The sequence below is a fragment of the Hypanus sabinus genome, chromosome 5, assembly GCF_030144855.1.
Source record: "Hypanus sabinus isolate sHypSab1 chromosome 5, sHypSab1.hap1, whole genome shotgun sequence".
In the NCBI taxonomy this organism is placed as follows: Eukaryota; Metazoa; Chordata; class Chondrichthyes; order Myliobatiformes; family Dasyatidae; genus Hypanus; species Hypanus sabinus.
The window spans coordinates 53673202-53695947 of NC_082710.1; the positions used below are offsets into that span (position 1 = coordinate 53673202).

The window sequence follows — 22746 nt, forward strand, 5'->3', positions numbered from 1 at the left end:
AATTTCATCTTATTCTCCTTATATCCCCATCTACTCACTCCAGATCTACCAGTTTACACATTTTTGGGATGTGGGAGTAAATTGGAGTACCTGGGGAAACCGATGTGGTCACAATGAGAATGGAGAAACTCACCAAGACAGGATTTAACCCATGTCACCGGAGCTGTGGCGCAGTTCCACAGTGCTGCACTGTGGAGGTGAAATGGAGTGGAGTGGATGGTCTTTAAGTAAATGTACTCAATCAATTCAAATCATGAGGATATAAGTTAATAGATTTTTAACATGTTATTGCATTATAGGACCAAAGGCAGTTAAATAAAGTTGAGGATCAAATCAGTCACAATCTACTTAAACAGTGAAGCTGGCTCAATGGTTAACTAATCTGCTTTTCTGACTATGTTCCTAATTTAGATGATGATTTAATATATGTGAATGTGCTATTCATAATTTTAATCCACGATAAAATTATATTTTCAAAACACTTCTGAAAAAAGCAGTGAATTGGAGCTTGACATTCTCGCTGAATGTGTATTTGATCTTGAGAAATACTGGAGGTGAGTATGTGTTAGATCCCTGGTGGGGTATATGTGCCTGACCCTTTGTAGTATTGATTGACCATATGGCTGATCTTTGATGCTGTTGTGATTGATATGAAGATTTTACACTGACTGTTATCTATTACCATTCCTCATCTACCAGGTGAATTTATAACTTCCTTCATACTGTAACCTGATATCCTGTGCATTATTTGTTTTCAAAATTACAAATCCTGCACATTATTTTGTATGAGGAATTTTTCTAATTGATAGAATGGAAACACAGACCTCTCTCTGTCGATTATATAAACAATAGAAGGTGTATTTTCTAACAACAAAAAAAACATTTTTGACAGGAAAGTATCTTATTCATTTTTTTATATTGTAATTAATAACTAGGAGTGATTTTAACAGATACTTGTTGACTATTAAATGAAAGCAAAAGTTCAAGCAGACTTTATTAGACATTTATGACATTTGGCATACAGGATTAAAACATAAAAGAGGAGGTTGTTTTACTAGGATGCAGCTAAGGAAATTTTTCAGCCAGGGAACCAGATATCATTGGAGCCATTTTACTGAGTTAAAACAGTGCAACAAGGGACAATTTTAATGACAGATGGCCTTGTGTTGTAAAACCACCAGAAAAATATCTGTGTTTGATTTTGGGTTGAGCCATTTTTCAGACATTCTTACAGCTGACTTCTACAGGCATTTGCCCATATGTATGTTTTGCCCTGGTGTATGTTTTGCTCAAGATTTTCCTGGGTCCTCTGATCAGACAGCACCAAGTAGTGTGGTTTCTCCTGGCTCCACAGCACCACCAAAGCCCAAAACCAGCATTGATAGGTACTGCTCTCTCCAAGTGTTTATCGTTGGGCATTGCTGACAAAGCAATCAGCCCAGTATTCATTCATGAGGATTGGATTACCCAGATTATTCGTAACAGCCCTGTAGTCTAAATTTAGACTGGTAATGAGCCTCTCTCTTTTGATGACTCTTGCCCATCATTTGGGAGCAATTACCTTGAACAATTTGAAGTCCTGTCTTAATATAAATAGAATAAAAGCTTCACACCATAGAAACTAATGAGGCAGAGTTTTCTGGGAAATGCTCTCACTTCTTCAACAATATGCCACCCCTCCTTCCTCACCTCAGTCCAAGTACTACCCCCTCCCCTATCCATACACATCCAAGAATATATCAAGAGACTTGAAACCCATTTGAATGTGGAAGTATCATTCTTGCTAGGTGAACTCCACTGGGAATTCCCAACTGTGCCTCAACATGGGAATACCTGGAGCCCAGCATTGGAGTGTGTGAACATGGTGCAAGTTCTGAGCCCTTTCACTTTAATGGAGAGCATTGGCATAAGGGAGATGCACAAGCACAAGATAATTTACATACCTTTGGGTCAATTGTGTTTGCATTAATTGTATAAAATGTTCCTAAGTGACTTAATTTTACAACATTTTTAATAATTTAAATGTTTAATTGTGGATTGATTTTTGATCGTTTTTGACTGTTTCTGAATGTCAAGAACATTTTCAATGTCAATGTCCTTAAAGGTTTCAAGAGTTAGCAAAACCAGGGGTACTCTATCCAATTGTCAAAGATCTCTTTCAGCTGTTCATGGGCAGGGCTTTTTCCATCCTGATCTCCTCATCACTTCAGGCTATGTCACAGAGAAGCACCTCAGGTCAGAGATGGAAATGTTTTCTGATGGCTGCACAATAACCAACTTAATTCGCAGCTCTTCACCGAATGAGACAGTTCATGTACGTATGCAACAAGACCTGGAAGACATGCACACCATGAACTAATATGCTGCAAGTAACATTGATGTCAAAATAGTGCCAGGTAATAACCATGTTAATAAGAGAGAGTTTAACACTTACACTTGATGTGATGAGAAACTTTGCTTCACCATTGCCAAGTTTCTCACCTCAGAATCCTGGTGTTCGTCAATGAACAGGAAGTGAACTGGACCAGTGACATTATAACTCTGGTTACTAGAGCAGATCAGAGGTTGTGTATCCCTTAGTGAGTGACTCACCTCATGAATCCTTATCATCATTTGTATATGACGTTATGGGCCTGTGATGCTGCTGCAAGCAAGTTTTTCATTGGACTTGAGCATGAATGTACTCAAGGTATGTCAACGACTCAACTTTACCTTCCACATTTCGACCATTCAAAATGTGAAAGTTAGAAATATGATAGAATATCCTCCAATTGTCTGGATAAATGCACTTCATTAGCACTTAAATAGTTTGACATAATATAGAACAAAGCAACCAATCTTATTGGATCCCCTTTCAACACCATCACCAGAGCATAGTATTGTATCATTTATAAAATGAACAGTGTTTCCTCATGATACACTTTGACAGCAGCTCCCAAACCCAGGATCTCTCCCACTAAAAAGGATAAGAACTTAAAAGGAAAAGCTCCTCTCCAGTACAATTAATACAAGTTGCCTTCAGATCACATCGCCATCTCTTCACTGGCAGTAAATCTTAATCCTGGGACTCCCTTCCTAAAGACAATGAGGAAACACATTCAACAAAAGGACTGGAGCTGTTTAAGGAAGTGGCTCTTCTCCACCTTCTCAGGGTAGTTAGAGATGGGTAACATGCCAACAAAAAACTAACCTGAAAAAAATGCAACACTTTGCATTAGATTGGCTTTCATACCAGGTTGATTGTACAACATCCAGAAAAGATAAGTCTGTAATTGCCAGAAAGGGCAGTTGACTGCCTGTAGAAAATTCGGGCTTAATGAGGGAAAACTTCATGTAGGATATTAATCTGTTTTGCAGTCATTATTTCTCAAGTTGATGTGGAGTAGCTTGGGTGATATTGGTACAAAATTATCCTATTCCAAAATGCATTATGCACTATTGATTTTCTTAGATATGTTTGCATGAGTGGATATAAGGCTAATAATGAACTACAGCATCTTTAAGTTCATATTTGTAAAGACAAATTTGATATTCCTCTGTTTGACCCCATCTATCAATGTAGTTGCTTATCAATTATAGACAAAGGAAGCAGCAACTCCTTGGAATATGAAGAAGTAATAACTAACCAGAAATGAATCAAAACATATGGGTATCATTTATTTAACCAAAACAATATTTGTTTTAATTCATGCATTGCAAGTCTGCAACATTCAAAGGTGAGATGGCTATTAAAACATTGAAGGTTTCAAGTTTCTAATGTAATTTGAAACCCTTAAAAGTGTTAAAGCATTGAAACATACGCTTAGGGACACCCTTTGCCCAGATCATGCTCTTTTCTTGCTGCTGCCATCAGGTATAAGGTACAGGAGCCTCAGGACTCACACCACCAGGTTCAGGAACAGTTATTTACCCTCAACCAGTGGGGATACTATTATTCAACTTCCCTTGCCCCATCACTGAACTGTTCCTAAAACTTAAGGACTTACTTTCAAGGACCTTCCATCTCATGTTCTTGTTATTTATTGCTTATTCGTTTATTATTATTATTGTTGTTACCATTAATTTCTCTTTTGTATTTGCACAGTTTGTTGCCTTTTGCACATTCGTCGTTTGTCTGCTTGTCTGCGTGTCCTTTATTGATTCTATTACGGTCATGGATTTACTGAGTGTGTTCGCAAGAAAATGAATCTCGGTCTTGAATACAGAGACATATATGTACTTTAATGATACATTTACTTTGAACTTTGCACTTTGAACCTAATTATTCTATGTTATGCCAATAAATTTGGAAAAGTGTTATCCAGTACCACTGTCGCACCTTTGGCCTGATGCTGTACATTGGTTGTCTTGATGTTCAGATAAGCCAAATGGACTTCTTTGTTAATATTTTTTTGCCATATTAATAAATAAAATGTCAGTACTTTTACAAAATTCACTCAGCTTTGAGAATTGATGTACTTCACTTTATCACAGATGAAGATCAAACATTTGGGTGTTACCAGCTATAACATGGGCTTAACTATCATTCACTGTGGGCTGCTGCTGGGTGTCATTCATTCTCTCCCAGGCTTGCTGCAGTGTTGTCCAATCAGACTGATTTTCACTTGCTTCACAACCAATGTTCTGTCACTTAGGAGACTGTTGGCACCAGCATATCAGCCACTTCCTGATGATACAACATGGTAAAGTACATCTGCTTAGAAGTCAAGAAATGCAGTTATGTTCTACGCAAAGTCATCAAGGCAGTGAAACAACAATACAGGGCCAAAATTCAGACACAAGACTCCACCAACGCACGTGGCTTATGGCAAGGTCTGCGCACCATCGCAGATTTCAAAGCTAAACGCAGTGTAGTTTCCAACATCACTGCCTCTCTCCTAGATGAGCTAAATCTTTTTTATGCTCGATGAAATTTTGCCAACTCTGAGCCCCTGATGCAACCTACAGCTTGGTCATCTCTGAGGCTGAAGTACCCCGGTGTTTCCAACGAGTGGACGGTCACAAGGCTTCAGGACTGGACGGCTGATGCACCATCAATAACTCACACTGAGACGTAAGGCGAGATATCGGCTTTTATTGACTGGAAGAAGGAACCAGGAGTGAGTGTCTATCATACAATGTCCTGGAGACTGAGGCCGAGCGTCAGGCCTCAGATCTCCTTTAAACAGGGGCCTGTGGGAGGAGCCACAGGAGCAGTCAGCAGGGGGCGTGTCCCAACAGGCACATAGTTCACCACAACGGCAACCCAGCACGGGTACTCAGAGTGTGTGTGGCACAACTGACAGATGTGTTTACAAACATTTTTAAACTCTCCCTCTCCCAGAGTGGAGTGCACTCCTGCTTCAAAACATCCATCATCATCCCTGTACTTAAAAAGACCAAGGTAACATCTCTGAACGACAAGTGTCCTATCATATTCACCTCAATAATAAGCAAATGCTTTGAGAGGATGGTCAAGAACTACATTTACAGCATGCTACCACTCACACTGGATCCTCTACAATTTGGCTACTGACACAACTGATCAACAGACGTCGCAATAGCCACTGCTCTACACACCGTCCTTACACATCTGGAGACGAAGGATGCTTATGTGAGAATGCTCTCTTGGGCCTCAGTTCAGGCTCGACAAGAAGCTCAGAGTCCTCGGCCTTCACCCTGCCTTGTGTAGCTGGGTCCTGGACTTCCTGTCAGATCATCAGCAGGTGGTAAGAGTGGGCTCCCTCACCTCTGCCTCTTTGACCCTCAACACAGGTGCCCTTCGGGGTTGTGTCCTAAGCCCCTCCTTTACTCCCTGTATACCCATGACTGTATCGCCACCTACGGTTCCAATCTGCTAATTAAATTTGCTGATGACACTACACTGATTGTCCTAATCTCAAATAATAATCAGGCAGCCTACAGAGAAGAAGTCATCACCCTGACACAGGGGTGTCAAGAAAACAAGCTGGTTGTGGACTTCAGGAGGAATGGAGACAGGCTAACCCTTACTGACATCAGTGGATCTGGGGTTGAGAGGGTGAACAGTTTTAAGTTCCTCGGTCACCGAGGATCTCACGTGGTCTGTACATACCGGCTGTGTGGTGAAAAAGGCACAACAGCGTCTTTTTCACCTAAGACGGTTAAAGAACTTTGGTATGGGCCCCAAAGTCCTAATAACTTTCTACATGGGCACAATTGAGAGCATCCTGACTGACTGCATCACTGCTTGGTATGGGAACTGTACCTCCCTTAATCGCAGGACTCTGCAGAGAGTGGTGCGGACAGCCCAGCACATCTGTAGATGTGAACTTCCCACTATTCAGGACACTTACAAAGACAGGTGTGTAAAAGGGGCTCAAAGGATTATTGGGGACCTCAGTCACCCCAACCACAAACTGTTCCAGCTGCTATCATCTGGGAAACAATACTGCAGCATATAAGCCAGGGCCAACAGGCTCAGGGACAGCTTCTTCCGCAAGGCCATCAGACTGATTAGTTCATACTGGTAAAATTGTATTTCTATGCTATATTGACTGTCCTGTTGTACAAAATATTTATTATAAATTACTATAAATTGCATATTGCTAATTTAGACGGAGACATAACGTAAAGATTTTTACTCCTCGAAGGATGTAAGTAATAAAGTCAAATCAATTCAGTTCAGGTTCTGCTGAATGGTCGACCCGATATGTCGACTGTACTCTTTTCCATAGATGCTGCCTGGCCTGCTGAGTTCCTCCAGCATTTGCGTGTGTTGCTCGGATTTCCAGCATCTGCTGATTTTCTCTTATTTCCGTCCTCCTGCTTATTGGTTTCAAGATTCAGACTGAAAAGCACAGTCATGCTGACACCATTTTCTATGTTATGGCCTCAAAATAAAACATGCAATATTTCATGCTTTAGGATTTTGCTGCCAGTTGAATTGAATTTTGTTCAATGCCAGGATTCTAATTTGATTTGCAATGATGAAAGTATTAATATTTAGTCTGCATTTAGCTGGGATTGGTACCTTTGGTAATGAATATTCTGTGCAAATGGATATTGTTCCATGTTCATCATGTTCCACTGGCTCAACAAGACAATGACTTGAAATGTTACCTCAGCATATTCTTCATACAAGCTGCTTACCCTGCAGGGTATTTCCAGCATCCACTTGGGGGGATTGATCATTCTGGGCCAAGTCCCTTCATCAAGACTGGGAAGGAAGAGGGAAGACGTCAGAGTAAGTCAGGGGAGGGGAAGGAGTACAAGCTGGCAAGTGATAGGTTAAACCAGGTGAGGGGGAAGACAGGAGGGATATAAGTGAGAAGTTGGATGGTGATAGGTGGAAGCGGGAAAGGTCTGAAGGAGGAATCTGATAGGAGACGAGAATGAACTTTGGGAGAAGGGAAAGGAGGAAGGGCACCAGAGGTCAGTGATGGGCCGATGAGAAGAGAAAGAGGAAGAGGGGATCCAGAATGGGGAATGGAAAACGAGAGAAAGGGGAGGGGATGAAATTCCCAGAAGTTAGAGAAATCAATCTTCAAGGCTTTAGGTTAGAAGTTACCCAGAGAGAATATGAGGTGTTGGTCCTCCAACCTGAGAGTGGCCTCATCACGGCTGTAGAGGAAGCAATGGACTGGAATGCTGGAATGGGAATGGGAAGTAGAATTAAAATGGATGCCATTGGGAAAGCCAACCTTTTGTGGCAGACAAAGTGGACCCCAATCTACGTTGCATCGCTCCGATGTAGATTTCCTGAATCTGCAGAATCTCTTGTGTTTAAATTACATTGTCTTAAGGCTGCTGGTTTATTAATACTCTGAAAGATTTACATCCAATGATATTGCCATTAGTGGAAGAATAACAACAGATCTGTCCCCATCCCTGTGAAGCTTATCATGAAAGTGACTCCATTCCCTGCCTGTCTAGTTTGATGCACATCAGATGTTCTAAGATTAGTTTTTCAGTTTTGGTAATATTTATGATTATGAACTGTATATTAAAGCACTGCTGATTATAGTCTGGGTCTGTTTTGTATGGATCCCCTAGCTGTGACTTTCTCTCATGCTTGAGGTACATGGTGTTGTAGATGATAGGGTAGGCTTTGCAAGGTTAAATGCCACAACTACTGTCTCTGCTCCGAGTTCTGCGTGTTATTACAGGTGGGCTGCAGAACGGATTTAGCAATTACGCTCGTGACTATGCATGTTCTAGTCAATTAGTGTTTCATCATGGTGGTGTTTAGCTCCCTTCCTCTGGTTTCAGTTTGTCATGCTATGACCAAAAGCAGAGCAGCATCAACGCTCCCTGCTCACCATTATCCTGGTTCCAGGAAAGAAGATTACTGCTTACGTTGACGCTGTTAAGGAGCAGCATTTATTTAGTACTAAGCTACCACTGCTGAGCTGCTGTATTGGTGTTAGCTTGATTTTTGAAGTTCTAGTTAATGGTCCTGTTTGCCTGGCATTTATTCCTTTTCCTTTGTCTCTGCACTGTTCCTTTTAAAAAACAGTGAACAGTTGATTGGCTTCAGTGTCCCTCTTGGACCTTAAACGCACATAAATGTCTTTTTATCACTGACATGGTGAAGAAAGTTAGTTTGGCAGTGACGGGAAGAAGGGAATCAATGGTGTCAAGAATTATGGGGCACAAAGAGGTCTCCTGGGCAGAGGAAAAATGGTGGGTAGGGATTTGCTTGAGGATGATGATCAGATGAGGGGAAATAATTGAAGGGGGAAAGGGACAGAATGGTTTGAAGTGTGGTCAAGTGGAGCGGTGATGGTTGAGTGTTGGAGCATGAGGAGATATACAGAAGGTATAAGTATTAGTGAAATAATTGACAAGGAAGTTTAAGTGAAGAGAGCCATCACTAGGAAAGGTACTTAAAACAGAACAAATGCGGACGATGATGTAGACTTAGAACTTCCTGGCAGAACTTTAAGTAAGGTTGGAGCCTCATTAAGTAATGAAGTAACAGGCTTCAGTACTTTGTTAGTGCTTGCATCATGGGCTTCATGCATAGAACAACGTTTGTGCTAAGGTCATTAAAATTTGGCACTGCATTATGTATGGCAGGTGGGCTCTGTCTGTATATGTGTTACATGTGCAGAGGACCTAGAACAGAAGTTCAGCAGTCCAAACCAGAAGCCTTAGGTTTCTAATCATATAGAGTGATTTAGTTTTGAATAAATTTGCATTGTTTACTGGTGAAAACTTGTGTCACAAAATAGGATTTTCGCGGTGCTAGTCTTATACACAGCACGATTTAAAAGCTGAGTAAATGTAATTGGTTTTGTTTTAATTGCATGCAGTATGCCAATCCACATATAAAGTTGATTGAACATAGAAACATCAGCAGAAAGAGAAATTCAGCCCCACGAGCCTGTTGTGCCCTTGAATTAGATTATGGCTAATCCACACTTCAATTCCATTTATCAGTATTTATTCATACTCCCCATACTCTTGCCCAACTCTACTTCAGAATATAATTTGATCCTTCAACCCATTGTCCTCTAGCTGGGTGAGTTTTAGTTTTCCACTGCCTCTATACACAAGGAGATGGATAACATCCTGAATAGACCCAACCCTATATTTTACAATTACTATACTTGTTTGTTCTAGATTTTGTGACCAGAGGAAGGAAATAGCTTCCAGGTACCATATCAATTCCTGTTAACAATCCAAATACTTTGATCAGATCATTTTTCAATTCCCTTTGCCAATGAAATGCAAGGCAGGGTTATGTGACCCTGTCACCATAATATTGCAGTATTTGCTCTTTGCTTCCTGCAGAGGGAAAAATACACATTTATTGCTTTGCTTCAAAAATTTTTTATAGATCTCAGCAGAATCTGGAGTCGAAAATGACAGAAACGCTAAAACAAGTCAGATAGCTGAGGGTTTATAAGGCATTGGTCAGACCACATTTGGAGTACTGTGAGGAATTTTCGACCCCTTATCTATGTGCTGGCATTAGAGAGGGTCCAGAGGTAGTTCATGAAAATGATCCTGGGAATGAGTTGGTTAACATAGGAGGAGCGTTAGATGGTTCTGGGCCTATATTTGCTGGAAATTAGAAGAATCCGGAGTGGGAATCTCATTGAAATCTATAGAATATTGGGTGGATGTGGAGAGGATGTTTTCTATATTAAGGGAGTCTAGGATCATAGTGCACAGCCTCATAACAGAAGGACATCCCTTTGGAACAGGAATGAAGAGGAATTTCTTGAGTTTGAGGGTGGTGAATCTGTGGAATTCACTGCCTCAGATGGCCGTGGAGGCCAGGACAGGTCATACTTAAAGTGGAGTTTTTTATGGAATTTGTTAATACTCCATTGTTAATAACAATGGAAATAAGTCCATTGTTATTTGTCATTTGTATCAATGATCTGGATGATAATGTGGTAAACTGGATCAGTAAATTTGCTGATGATACAAAGATTGGAGCTGTAGTGGACAGTGAGGAAGGTAAACAAAGCTTGCAGCGGGATTTGGACCAGTTGGAGGAATGGGCTGAAAAATGGCAGCTGGAGTTTAATACAGACAAGTTTGAGGTATTGCACTTTGGAAGGACAAACCAAGGTAGAACATACAAGGTAAATGGTCGGGCACTGAGGAGTGCAGTAGAACAGAGGGATCTGGGAATACTGATACAAAATTCCCTAAAAGTAGCATCACAAGTAGAGAGGGTCGTAAAGAGAGCTTTTGGTACTTTGGCTTTTATAAATCAAAGTATTGAGTATAAGAGTTCGAATGCTATGGTGAGGTTGTATAAGGCATCGGTGAGACCGAATTTGGAGTATTGTGTGCAGTTCTGATCACCAAATTTCAGGAAGGATATTAATAAGGTTGAAGGAGTGCAGAGAAGGTTTACAAGGATGTTGCCTGGACTTGAGAAACTGAGTTACAGAGAAAGGTTGAATAGATTAGGACTTAATTCCCTGGAGTGTAGAAGAATGAGGTTGAGATTTGATAGAGGTATATAAAATTATGATGGGTATAGATAGAGTGAATGCAAGCAGGCTTTTTCTACTGAGGCTGGGGGAGAAAAAAACCAGAGGACATGTGTTAAGGGTGAAGGGGGAAAAGTTTAAAGGGAACATTAGTGGGGGGCTTCTTCACACAGAGAGTGGTGGGAGTGTGGAATGAGCTGCCAGACGAAATGGTAAATGCAGGCTCACTTTTAACATTAAAGAAAAACTTGGACAGGTACATGGATGAGAGGGGTATGAAGTGATATGGTCCAGGTGCAGTCAGTGGGACTAGGCAGAAAAATGGTTCTGCACAGCCAAGAAGGGCCAAAAGGCCTGTTTCTGTGCTGTAATGTTCTATAGTTCTATGGAACTTGATAGGTTCTTTGATTAGTAAGGGCATCAAAGGTTATGAGGAGAAACAGGAGAATGAGGTTGAGAGGGAAATATCGGAGAAGACTTGATGGGCCGACTGGCCCAATTCTGCTTCTATATCTTTTGGTCTTCGATGGAGAGAGAAAATCAGACTCAGACTTTCAGGTTAATGACCCTTCATCAGGATGGCAAATGGTGAAGGAGGCAGGATGTCACACCACCAGCCATGTAGGTATGATCCTGACCTCAGTCAAGTGTTGTTTATGTAGATTTTAATGGTGACCATGAACCTACAAGGGCCAGGTTCAGGCTCATCAGTCAAAGGTCTGGGCCATTTTATCTTTGGCTCTTAATTACATAAAAATCACCAATAAACCCTGTATGAATGAATTGATTCATCAGCTGGTGTTAGGTGTTCACAATGGAAAGCCATAGCCAAGGATCCACAGGAACATTCTCTGACAAAGGTGTTGGGTCTATGATGACAATGGGAAACTTAGAACAACAAAATGTTCAAGAAGAACATATTTGCCCTTTCAGGCCCACAAAGGAATGCATAACAAAGTTTGACAGGTATCTTCTGGCACCAGATGAGCTTCTTATGGTTTCCATGGTTAGTTTGCAGCAAACACAGTTCAAACCACGGACTCAAATTTACACTTAATGATGCCCTCCTCTACTGACTTGAGTGTCTACCAGACTAGTTGAAAAGCATCAAATAAAATACCACAGAGTAAGAGTGCAGCATAGACCAGGCACACATCCCTGTTTTAATTGGATACAGCGTTTAACATTGGGGAGGATAGTTGTTACATTCACTGACAGCCCAGTCTGTCTTTCAAACATTCAATTAATTCCCTTTTGTGACACATCACCTTTACCAAAATAATGTTGTAGTTATTTCTTTTTTTGGGTGTCTTTTTTTCTGGTAAATACTGTAGTTCTGGTATAATTAACCCAAAAAAGTTTGCAGATGCTGGAAATCCAGAGCAACACACACAAAATGCTGGAGGAACTCAGCAAGTCATGCAGCATCTATGAAAATGAATAGATAGTCTATGCTTTAGGTTGAGACCCTTCTTCAGGACTGAGCGTCCTGATGTAACCATGTTCATAATGCCAAAACTCTCCAGGTTTCCACAGCCTGAAAGATTTGGGCAATTTGAAACAAACTCGAAAAGGGAAATGAACAATGGAGCACGTAATGCACCAGTAGGAAATCAAATTCTTCTCTGCCTGTGAATGTTGTAACAAATCCTGACATCCTTGTGATACGACTTTGTTCAAGATATTTTTCTAAAAAGGTCAAATAGTGACTTTTGAACATCCAACTCAATTTATAGATATTCCTGCAGATATCTAAAAGAATTATTTCACATAATAATAATATGCACAATTCCTAATTGGGCTTTTTGAGCCCACATGGCCAGTGATTAAGTACTGATGAATATATGATCAGGAAAATGGTGCCGCTCCTCCTAAAGTACTTATCAGCTTGAATTTACTATGACTGCTTTTGAAAATCTGCAGGAGGTTAACATATGCCTTTCAGCTGGAACAGACTGCACAAGTTCAGTCTTACTTTAAAGGCAACGGAGGGACAACAGATATTATGAAAGCCTAAGATTTATGTACAGCCGCAAAATGTAATCCCTTATGGCACATTTTAAATAAATAGGCTGATTTAAGGAAGTATCCTATCTGCAAAAGGTTTGAAGTTAATCCATATCCCTAAGGTTTCTGTATCAAAAGTAGTTTATCCATTTGCTCAACACGAAACACCATAAAACTACAAAATCTTCCTTTGTAGTCACACATGTGGCCAACCTTATCCATTCTTCAGAATGCACTGGGTTCTTTTCAATTACTTTCATCTTGTTGTTGTTGCTTTTAAAAAATGGCCCTTTTTAGATCTCAAGGACCGAACCAGTAGCAAGAAAGATGATGGTTGTCCCACTCCATTCATTTTATGATATGGAGCTCAACTTCAAGTTATTCGGAACAAGTATAATCATTTCTCCGATCATAGTTAACAGTTCTTGATTACTGGTGGGTAATATGAGCTTCAGTATAACACACTTTGTTTTTGGTTTACTCATTGAAAGAAAATCCCAATGAGCAAATCATCCCTGTATTCTGTTTGAGGCAAAATCTTTAAAATCCTCAGAGTTCAAAGTAAATTTATTATCAAAGTACCGTATACAACCCTGAGATTTATTTTCCTGTGGAAAATCACTGTAAATCCAAGATGCACAATAGAATCAGTAGTCCGGACCCAGCAGGACAGACAAATAACCAATGTGCAAAAGACAGCAGCCTGTGCAAATATAAAAAAAAGAGGAAATTGAAAGACTTTGGAACATGAACAGGGTATACATTGTCCTGAAAAGTAGTACCTGTAACTAGTATTATCTCAAAGGCATTAAACAATTTGGTCCATGCAGTAATATCTATGTAAATCTTCAGAAAGCCACAATACTAAACAGCATTAGAATAGTCTGAAAGTTTCTAGCAATTGAGAAATGAGAATGCTTAGGTATGCCTTTACCTCAGGTTTTTTTTCAGCTTGAGCTGAAAAATATAAACATCTATAATAATTATTGTTATTATTATTATTATTATTATAATAGTAAAATACATAAGCAATAAATAATGAGAACATGAGATGAAGAGTCCTTGAAAGTGAGTCTATAGGTTGTGCAGAATTCAGCGATGAAGTGAGTGAAGTTGACTGAAGTTATCCCTTCTGGTTCAAGAGCCTGATGGTTAAACAGTAATAGCTCTTCCTGAACCTGGTAGTGTGGGTCCTGACACTCATGTAACTTCTTCCTGATGGCAGCAGTGAGAAGAGTGCATGGCCTGGGTGGTGGGGATCCCTGATGATGGATGCTGCCTTCCTGTGACAGCATTCTATGTAGATGTTCTCTGTAGTATGGAGGGCTTTACCCATTGGGCCGTATCCATTACTTTTTGGAAGATTTTCTGTTCAAGAGCATTGGTACTTCCATAGTGCAACTGGTCGGCATACTCACCACCACGCATCTACAGAAGCTTTTCAATGTTTTAGATGTCATGCAGAATGTTCACAAACTTCTAAGGAAGTAGAGGCACTGCCCTGCTTGCTTCATAATGGCACTTACATGCTGGACTCCGGATAGATCCTCTAAAATGTTAACACTGAGCAATTTAAAGTTGCATATCCTCTCCATTCCCTAAACCTTGATGAGAATTGGCTCATGGAAAGCTGGTTTCCTCAAGATCATAAAACTGTGATGAGTGTCCTTGTCGAGGATGGCTTGGACCCAAATGCTGGAGTATCTGAAGCACAGCTTGAGACATAGTTTCAAACTGGATAAAGAACTGAGCACAGAACAAACCCTAGACAAAACCACTGGTAAAGCTTACAACTGCGCATTGAACCTCAATTCAAGTGCTCCTTAACAGTTCAGTCCTTGGCACCCAAAATGTAACTACCAATTAGTGGGACTATGCTAAATGTTTAAAGGGCCAATGTCAACTATCCATACCCCAGAGAGTTAACGTGTCTAAACCTTGAAAACTGGCGCAGATGGGTGCGTGTCGTAACAAAAATGTATACGTACTTTGACAATAAATGTACTTAGAACTTTTAACTTAATACCATGCAATTAGGAGAGAACTTATTTAAACCTCATTTAAAAGATTAATATTTCTAGTAGTAATCAGGATAATCTTGGGAACCACCAAGCCCCAAATATCAGAAGAACAACATGCCTATAATTTGTAGTAGTATAACTGTAGATGCTGGAAATCTAGAATAACACACAAAATGCTGGATTAACTCACTAAGCCAGCAGCATCTATGGAGGAAAATGGACAGCTGGACTTGATGAAGGTTCTCAACCTGCAACATTGACTATCTGTTTCCTTCCATAGATGCTGCTTGAGTTGTTGAATTCTTCCAGGTTTCTACGTGTCAATAGTATAACGTTTTATTTGAACTCTCTTTTCTTGCATAGTGAGAAATTATTATGAATGGGAATCATTTCTAATCTGCTGTTTATAAGGCAGAACTGTTGTGTGCATACATCTACTGATACCTCTGGACACATCATCAGTGATGTTCCTGGAAGTATCGGGTGTTTCGGGTCTTTCAACATCATACACCCTTCTCCAGGTGACCCAGCCGGGGCTGATCAGACCCCAGCTTGTGTCCAGATGGCTGGCTACACATGACCCCATGGCTCCCCTCTCTTGAGCCACAGCCATCTTGAGGCCCTCTCTGCTGCATTGGTGGTACTGCGGATGGCTCTCCTCTTCCTCTTTCTCTCGATGCCCAAATTGCTGTAGGCTGTTCTAAGGAACGGGCTGCAAATCCCCTACAACCAACTTCCACTGGGAGACACCTTGCTCTCCATCCAGCCTGCTAGCAGTTGCCGACCAGTCCTGCATACTTGGAGAGCTTCCTTTCAAAGGCCTCTTCCAAGTGATCTTCCCATGGGACTGTCAGCTCCAGCATCAGCACTAAGTTAAATGACTTAGTCAGAACAGTTTTCATTAGCAGCTGAAATAGAAACAGCAACAATAAGAATGATTTTGAAAAAGTTTACTGCAAGGAATACTTTACTTTTAAGCTTCGAACAATAACTTCACTATTTTTGAGAGCTTGGGAAAATTATGGTAAACCAATCCCTGGAATTCATGGGTTTCCGATCCATTGAGGTGGTAGAGTGGAATAAAAATCCTAAAATAGTGGACTATTGATATGGAATTCACATAAAGCTGGGGGGATCCAAGAGGAACAGGACTGCCAAGGGAAAAGAAGTTACATATTGCTTAAAAGGACAGTGACAAGGTGATAGAACTAAGCTTCTGCAGAAAATGCAGAGAGTATACATTGTGAAAGCATTGCTATATTCACACTTAGCAGGTACATGGAGCCCTTTCTGTGTGTAAGTTTCCTCACATCTCCATCTGCCCATTCACTCTTCTGTATGCAAGACCTTGTGCCTCCCTTCTGTTCATCCTGAAAAGGTGCCACTTTGTCCGTTGGTCCAGTGCGTGCCATTATTCTTTCTCAGAGATCTCTGTTTTCCCTGCTTAAAGGGGACAGAAGGCAAATGAAGGATTATACAAGAACAGGAGGTGAACATCCAACCATTTTATGGCTTATAAATGCTGTGTAGCAGTGACAGAAATGTAGGGAATGCTAGGTGTACTTGGCTATAGGAAATGTGAGCCTCCTAGCTGCATGCTGATCGAATTAAATATCAGAAAGCCACATGCCGTACAACACTTAGGCATGTTGAGTTGATGTAAACAGTAAGCGAAATATGATCATGTGCATGAGTTCAAACATTCTCACCATGATAAAAACACATTCAAATCTTTTATCTCCCACAGTGGTCCAAGTTGCAGACAAAGACAAGTCCTTGAAGGAGCCACTCCCTCTGAAGGTATTTTGACACAGGATTCATGCAGGTCATGAACCAGCTCGAAATGCAGAAAGTTGGCCTGGTGTGTAACACAGAGAGCAAGAGCACATCGAGATAGAGAAAACACTGGAGAGTCTGCATTAGACGCTGCATGATTATCTTAGATCTGCTGTTGCTGTACCTTACTGGCCATTGATAAACAGGGTATATTGGGAGACGTAGAAGAGAGTTTATCATGGACTCTGTTATATTGTGCTTCTAGACAGAGAGATTTGAGGAAAGTTTTTTCAAGCATGACTGCTACAAATCTTTGTAATGACACCTTCACCCAGAGAGAGGACAACAAGAGTTAAGTGGAGGTCTTCACACACCACTTGCCATCTATTAATGCCTTCTATGTGAGATAAATGATATTGTCTTATCCATTCCTTGCCCTTCCAGGCAAATGACAGGAACTAGCAAGGCATCATGGAAAAATGAGAAGTTGTCTTAAAGTGCCTTAGATTCTCTGCTATTGGCCATCCTCAGCCAGTAACCCACATGCCGTTTTGTATCCTCATGGTTGAGTGTTTTCTTACACTGAACCTGGTGGAAGCACAACGGCAACTTGAGCTTATTTTGTGAACTAAATACAACAAAATATTCCAAGGTGATCAACTAGTTTTGATATTGAGCCACACCAAGAGATGTTGAGGCAGTGAATGAATGCTTGGTCAAAGAGGTAGGTTTTAAATAGCATGCTAAAAGATGAAAGCAGAGCAGGGAAGCGGAAAAGATTAAAAGGGGAATTGCTGAGCCTGGAGGGTTTGGCACAAGAAGACATGGCAGACAATTACAAGCAATTAAGATTGAGAATGTTCTAGAAGCCAGAATGGGAGTAAGAGGGATATCCCCGAGACTGTGGGCCTGGAAGAGGTTATGGATATGGAGAGAGATGAGGCCTTGTAGTGAATACACAGAGAGGTTGAAATCCATATTATCACTGACTCATACAAAATGCTGGAGGAACTCAGCAGGTCAGGCAGCATCTATGGAAAAGAGTACAGTCAATGTTTCAGGCCGAGACCCCTTCAGCAGGTGAAGGCCTCGTCCTGCTGATGGTGTTGGCCCAAAGCATCGACTGTACTCTTTTTCATAGATGCTGCCTGGCCTGCTGAGTTCTCCAGCATTTTGTGTGTTTTGCTTGGATTTCCAGCAGCTGCAGATTTTTTCTTGTTTGTGATTTCATCACTGACTCATTCACCAGAAGATAGGCCTTGCACGCATCATCTACAAGATAAAGGTCTCCCGTCTTGGCTTGTCACTGCTAAGTTCCATTCCCATAGGATAGTTTCACAGGAAAATATGGACTATATTGCATCTCATTAACGGGTCTCATAAAAGGCCGATGTTGATGGTGAAATTAACCATAGCTGGAAGAACATGAGGTCAATTAATGAAAAAGTGTGTTTCAAGAAAAAGACCTCTAAACTGGCCCAGAACCCATGGTCTTTTCGACAGAAGGGATCCCCGCCCAGCCATATGCTTCTGAGGGTGCCTCGTCTTACCGGAGCCACATCATCAATACTATGTGTGGGAAATCTTCCAAATTCATAGAACATAGAAAAGTATGGAACAGTACAGGCCCTCTCATCCTCCTCTGCACCAAATAGAAAAGCCCTAGCTCGCTCAACCTATCCTCATAAGACAAGCACTCCAATCCAGGCAGCATCCTGGTAAATCTCCACTGCACCCTCTATAAATCTACCACACCCTTCCTATAGAGAGTGAGCAGTTTCAAGTTCCTGAGTGTCAAGATCCCTGAGGATCTAACCTGGTCCCAACATAATGATCTTGTTGTAAAGAAGGCAAGACAGTGACTATACTTCATTAGGAGTTTGAAGAGATTTGGTATGTCAACAAATACACTCAAAAACTTCTATAAATGTACTGTGGAGAGCATTCTGACAGGCTGCATCACTGTCTGGTATAGGGGGAGCGGCTACTGCACAGGACCGAAAGAAGCTGCAGAGGGTTGTAAATCTAGTCAGCTCCATCTTGGGCATTAGTCTACAAAGTACCCAGGACATCTTCAGGGAGTGGTGACTCAGAAAGGCAGTACTCCAGCACCCAGGACATGCCCTTTTCTCACTGTTATCATCAGGTAGAAGATACAGAAGCCTGAAGGCACACACTCAGCAATTCAGGAACAACATTTTCCCCTCTGCCATCCGATTCCTAAATGGACATTGAATCTTGGACACTACCTCACTTTTTAGTATACAGTATTTCTGTTTTTTGCATGTTTTAAAAAATCTATTCAATATACATATATTGCAATTGATTTACTTGTTTACTTATTATTATCAATATATTTATTTATTTATTTATAACTTCTAGATTATATATTGCATTGAACTGCTGCTGCTAAGTTAACAAATTTCACGTCACATGCCACTGATCATAAACCTTATTCTGATTTTGATAATGAGATGACCAGAACAGAACACAATATTCCAAGTGTGGTACAACCAGAGTTTTATGGAGTGGCAACATTACCTTGTGGACATTGAACTTAATCCGCTGACTAACGAAGGACAACACACCCACCTTCTTAATCATCCTATCAATTTATGTTACAACTTTGGGTGATCTATAGACATGGATCCCAAGATCCTTATGTTCATCCACACTGCTAACAATCCTGTCATTAACCCTGTAATCTCCTTTGAAGTTCAACTTTCCGAAGGGTATCACTTCACACTTTTCTGGATTGAACCCCAGCTGCTATATTTCAGCCCAGCTCTGCATCCTGTCAATACCCCGTTGTAAGCTAAGACAACTTTCTACACTATCCATAACACCACCAACCTTTATGTCATCTGCAAACGTACTAACCAATCCTTCCATTTCCTCATTCAATTCATTCATAAAAGTCATAAAGAGCAGGGCTCCAGAACAGATTCCTACAGAACACCACTGGACACTGAACTCCAGGTGGAATACTACCATCCTTTGCCTTCTGTGAGCATGCCACTTCTGGCCAAGTTTACCCTGGATCTTATGCCTCCTGATTTTCTGAATGAGCCCACCTGTCAAGCACCTTGCTAAAATCCATAGACACCACATCCACTGCTTTATCTTCATGAATTTGTTTTGTCAGTTCCTCAAGCAATTTAATCAGGTTCATTAGACGTGGCCTGCTCCTCTCAAAGCCATGCTGATGAACCCTAATCAAACTATTCTTCTCCAAATGCTTGGAAATCTCTAAATCTCTAAAAATTCTCTCCAATAGTTTGCCCACCACTGACATAAGACTCACTGGTCTACAGTTCCTAAGGTTATCCCTATAACTTCTCTTGAACAAAAGAATACCATTTGCCACTCTCACAAATCCACAGGAAGAATTAACAAACAAATGTCAGCATCCTCTCCTGGGTCAACATCCACAGTCTTGTGGGTTTAACTGCACTCAGTTATCTCCTCTGTATAGGCCACATAGTATTCATGTCTGAGGAACAACTTCTAAAGCATTCATTTTATCCAATAGTCTGAGATGAAAAGAGATTACCCAATGGGTAATGATGTGTTTAAAACCTCCTTGAGAAATGCAATATTCACACTATCTCTTTGGGAATCCCTGGTTCATGACTGTTCATCATGGAGAAGGAGTCTATTTCTTTGAGGCAAGTGATAGGACAGTGCGAATGGCTGAAGGAGCACACCACCTCACAAATCCATAATCACCTCCACATCAGCCATCTCCTGTTTCATCTAAAGAAGACTATGGTTCTGCATTAGCCTTAACAGTTATCTTGTGATCAATAGAACTAGAATGGAAGAATGTTATTATTGATGCTAAGAGACCGGGTGAAGAAGAAGAAGAAGATTAATAAATGGAATGGTGTGAGGTAAGACAAAGGCAGATATGTTCAAGTGAGTGAAGGTTGATTGAGGAGGGAATTAGGGAGACAGACCAAGGAGATATTAAAAAAAAGTCGGAGACATATATTAAAAATGACAGGATAATGGTCGCCAAGTTGAGGAGCTGAGACAAGAGTCAGGTGCTGCTGCAGCTTTGGGTAAAGGTGACCATAGTGTTGGTAAACATCCTAGATGCAAGCACATCTTAGCTTTAATATGACTTTGGTATTGGTGGTTTGGCTTATGTAAGTAGGGAGAGGGATAGAGCTTTTGCACGTGGGAAGGGGTGATAATGGATCTGGAGATAATTTTGTAGGAGTGTGGGGAAATACTATTGCTACAACTGATTGGCCAAAAGTAACACCAGGCAAATCGAGCCCCTTGCAGCTGGTTGACAGTGGTGTGGTGTTGGAGGAGATGCTGCAATCAGTTGTGCTGAAGATTGCAGATGAGAAGGATCTGAAGCCTCCTGCCCTTTTATTGGTTCATTGTCTCCCATTATTTATGGTTAGATATGGCAAGTTTAATCTGATCTCTTGAAGTTATGTACAGTATTGCGATTCTGCTGGGTATGAATATCTAACAAACAGCAGGAATCTACTAATAACTCAGTCTTTAAAGATATATGCCATCGCTGCTGGCAAGCTCTTCCACACCCACTGAACTACTGGTTTGTTCACTTGAAGGCAACGGTGGATCGACAAGATAGTCCCGGAAGTTACAAATTGTGTTTCTTTACAAATTCCCATACAATTGATGGCTTGGATCTATAAAGTTAGATATAGAAATGGGACGGCAGAAGAGATGGTCCAGCTGCACATATACAACAGGTTTTCCAGCCCGCCCTCTCATCATCTGGTCTCATTGGTGTTAGGGACACTTCAGAAAGAGACAGCAGTGTAATTTTTATAGTCCGATATATAATTTTAATAGACTAACTGTTACAGTTAACAGAAAACAAATTATTTATACTGCAGCTTTTTACTGTTTTCTTACAACATTTCTCTTTATGTTTCATTGTAATTTCATGTATTTACCTGGGTGCAAAGAAGAATAAATATGATTCCAAATATTAAGACGTTAAATCTACCAGTCTTCTATGTTAGGCTAGAGCTTGCGCTGCCTAATTAATGGTTTTTGTTAGTGACAGATGCACTTGTTATCCTGATTTTTTTTTAAAAAAGAGTAGTTTAGTAATAAGTGGAAGCACAACACGCCTCCGTCAGCTAGCCACATACCATCTCAAGACACCTCCTGGGCTCAGCATGAAGCTGACAGTAAAGAATCCTAGCTACTGAGATGTGTTATCCGTAACCTGGGAAGATACTAATTATTAACAGACCTTTCCCTTCACATGTATTTGAGTGATGGTCTGTTGGCGTGTGACCCTGTCTGGCCGTCACTGCACAGTGTCCAAACTTCCATAGAGAGTGGTGTGATGTCTAGAGCATTCTTCAATCAAGATGAGGGAACCTGACTAAGTAATCAAAGCTGCTTCATCTGAGTATATGTGGCATATTATTGGTTCATAAAATGACTCACTACCAATCACTAAAATGATAGAATGGAAACTCGAGCTGTAAAAAGATTACTTCAGCCTGACATCTGCAGGGTCTTGTTAATTTAATTTATTTCTGATAATTTGAAAGAGTGGAGAAAATAAGAAAACATTCTTTAATGCTATTTGTTAATGCATTCATGAATGTAAATAATAATTAGGAACAATGATAAATTTTGGACACAGTAATGAAATTTATCTATACAATGTCCCACATTATCACGTGACATATTAGGGTTGAAATTGTAGCTGGCAATTTTAGGGATTTTTATAAGTTATTTTTACTATGTATTGCAATGCACTGCTGCCACCAAGCAACAAATTTCACAACATCCAGTTTGCCAATGTTATTACAGCTAATTCTGATTCTGATTAGGGCTCGTGTACATCTTTGGTTTACAATGGAGACACTCAACTGGAGTAAATGGCAATTTCTCATGAATAATAATTACATATAAAATTAGACAATTTGCTAAAATTTCATCCCACATTGCATTAAAGAGGTGTTTTCAATTGAAATAAATTATAAATGTTTAACTTGCACTGAGTACGACCGCTAAAT

At 40.5% G+C, this 22746-nt stretch overlaps 1 long non-coding RNA gene across 2 annotated transcripts in view; it reads left to right on the forward strand.

Moving 5' to 3' along the window:
- The window catches only part of LOC132393692 (uncharacterized), a 123364-nt gene that overhangs the window by 88924 nt on the left and 11694 nt on the right, over window positions 1-22746 (forward strand). For both annotated transcript variants that reach the window (XR_009512040.1, XR_009512039.1), the window contains one exon: window positions 16692-16744. This is a non-coding gene — a long non-coding RNA (uncharacterized LOC132393692). The remainder of the gene's footprint in view (window positions 1-16691; window positions 16745-22746) is intronic.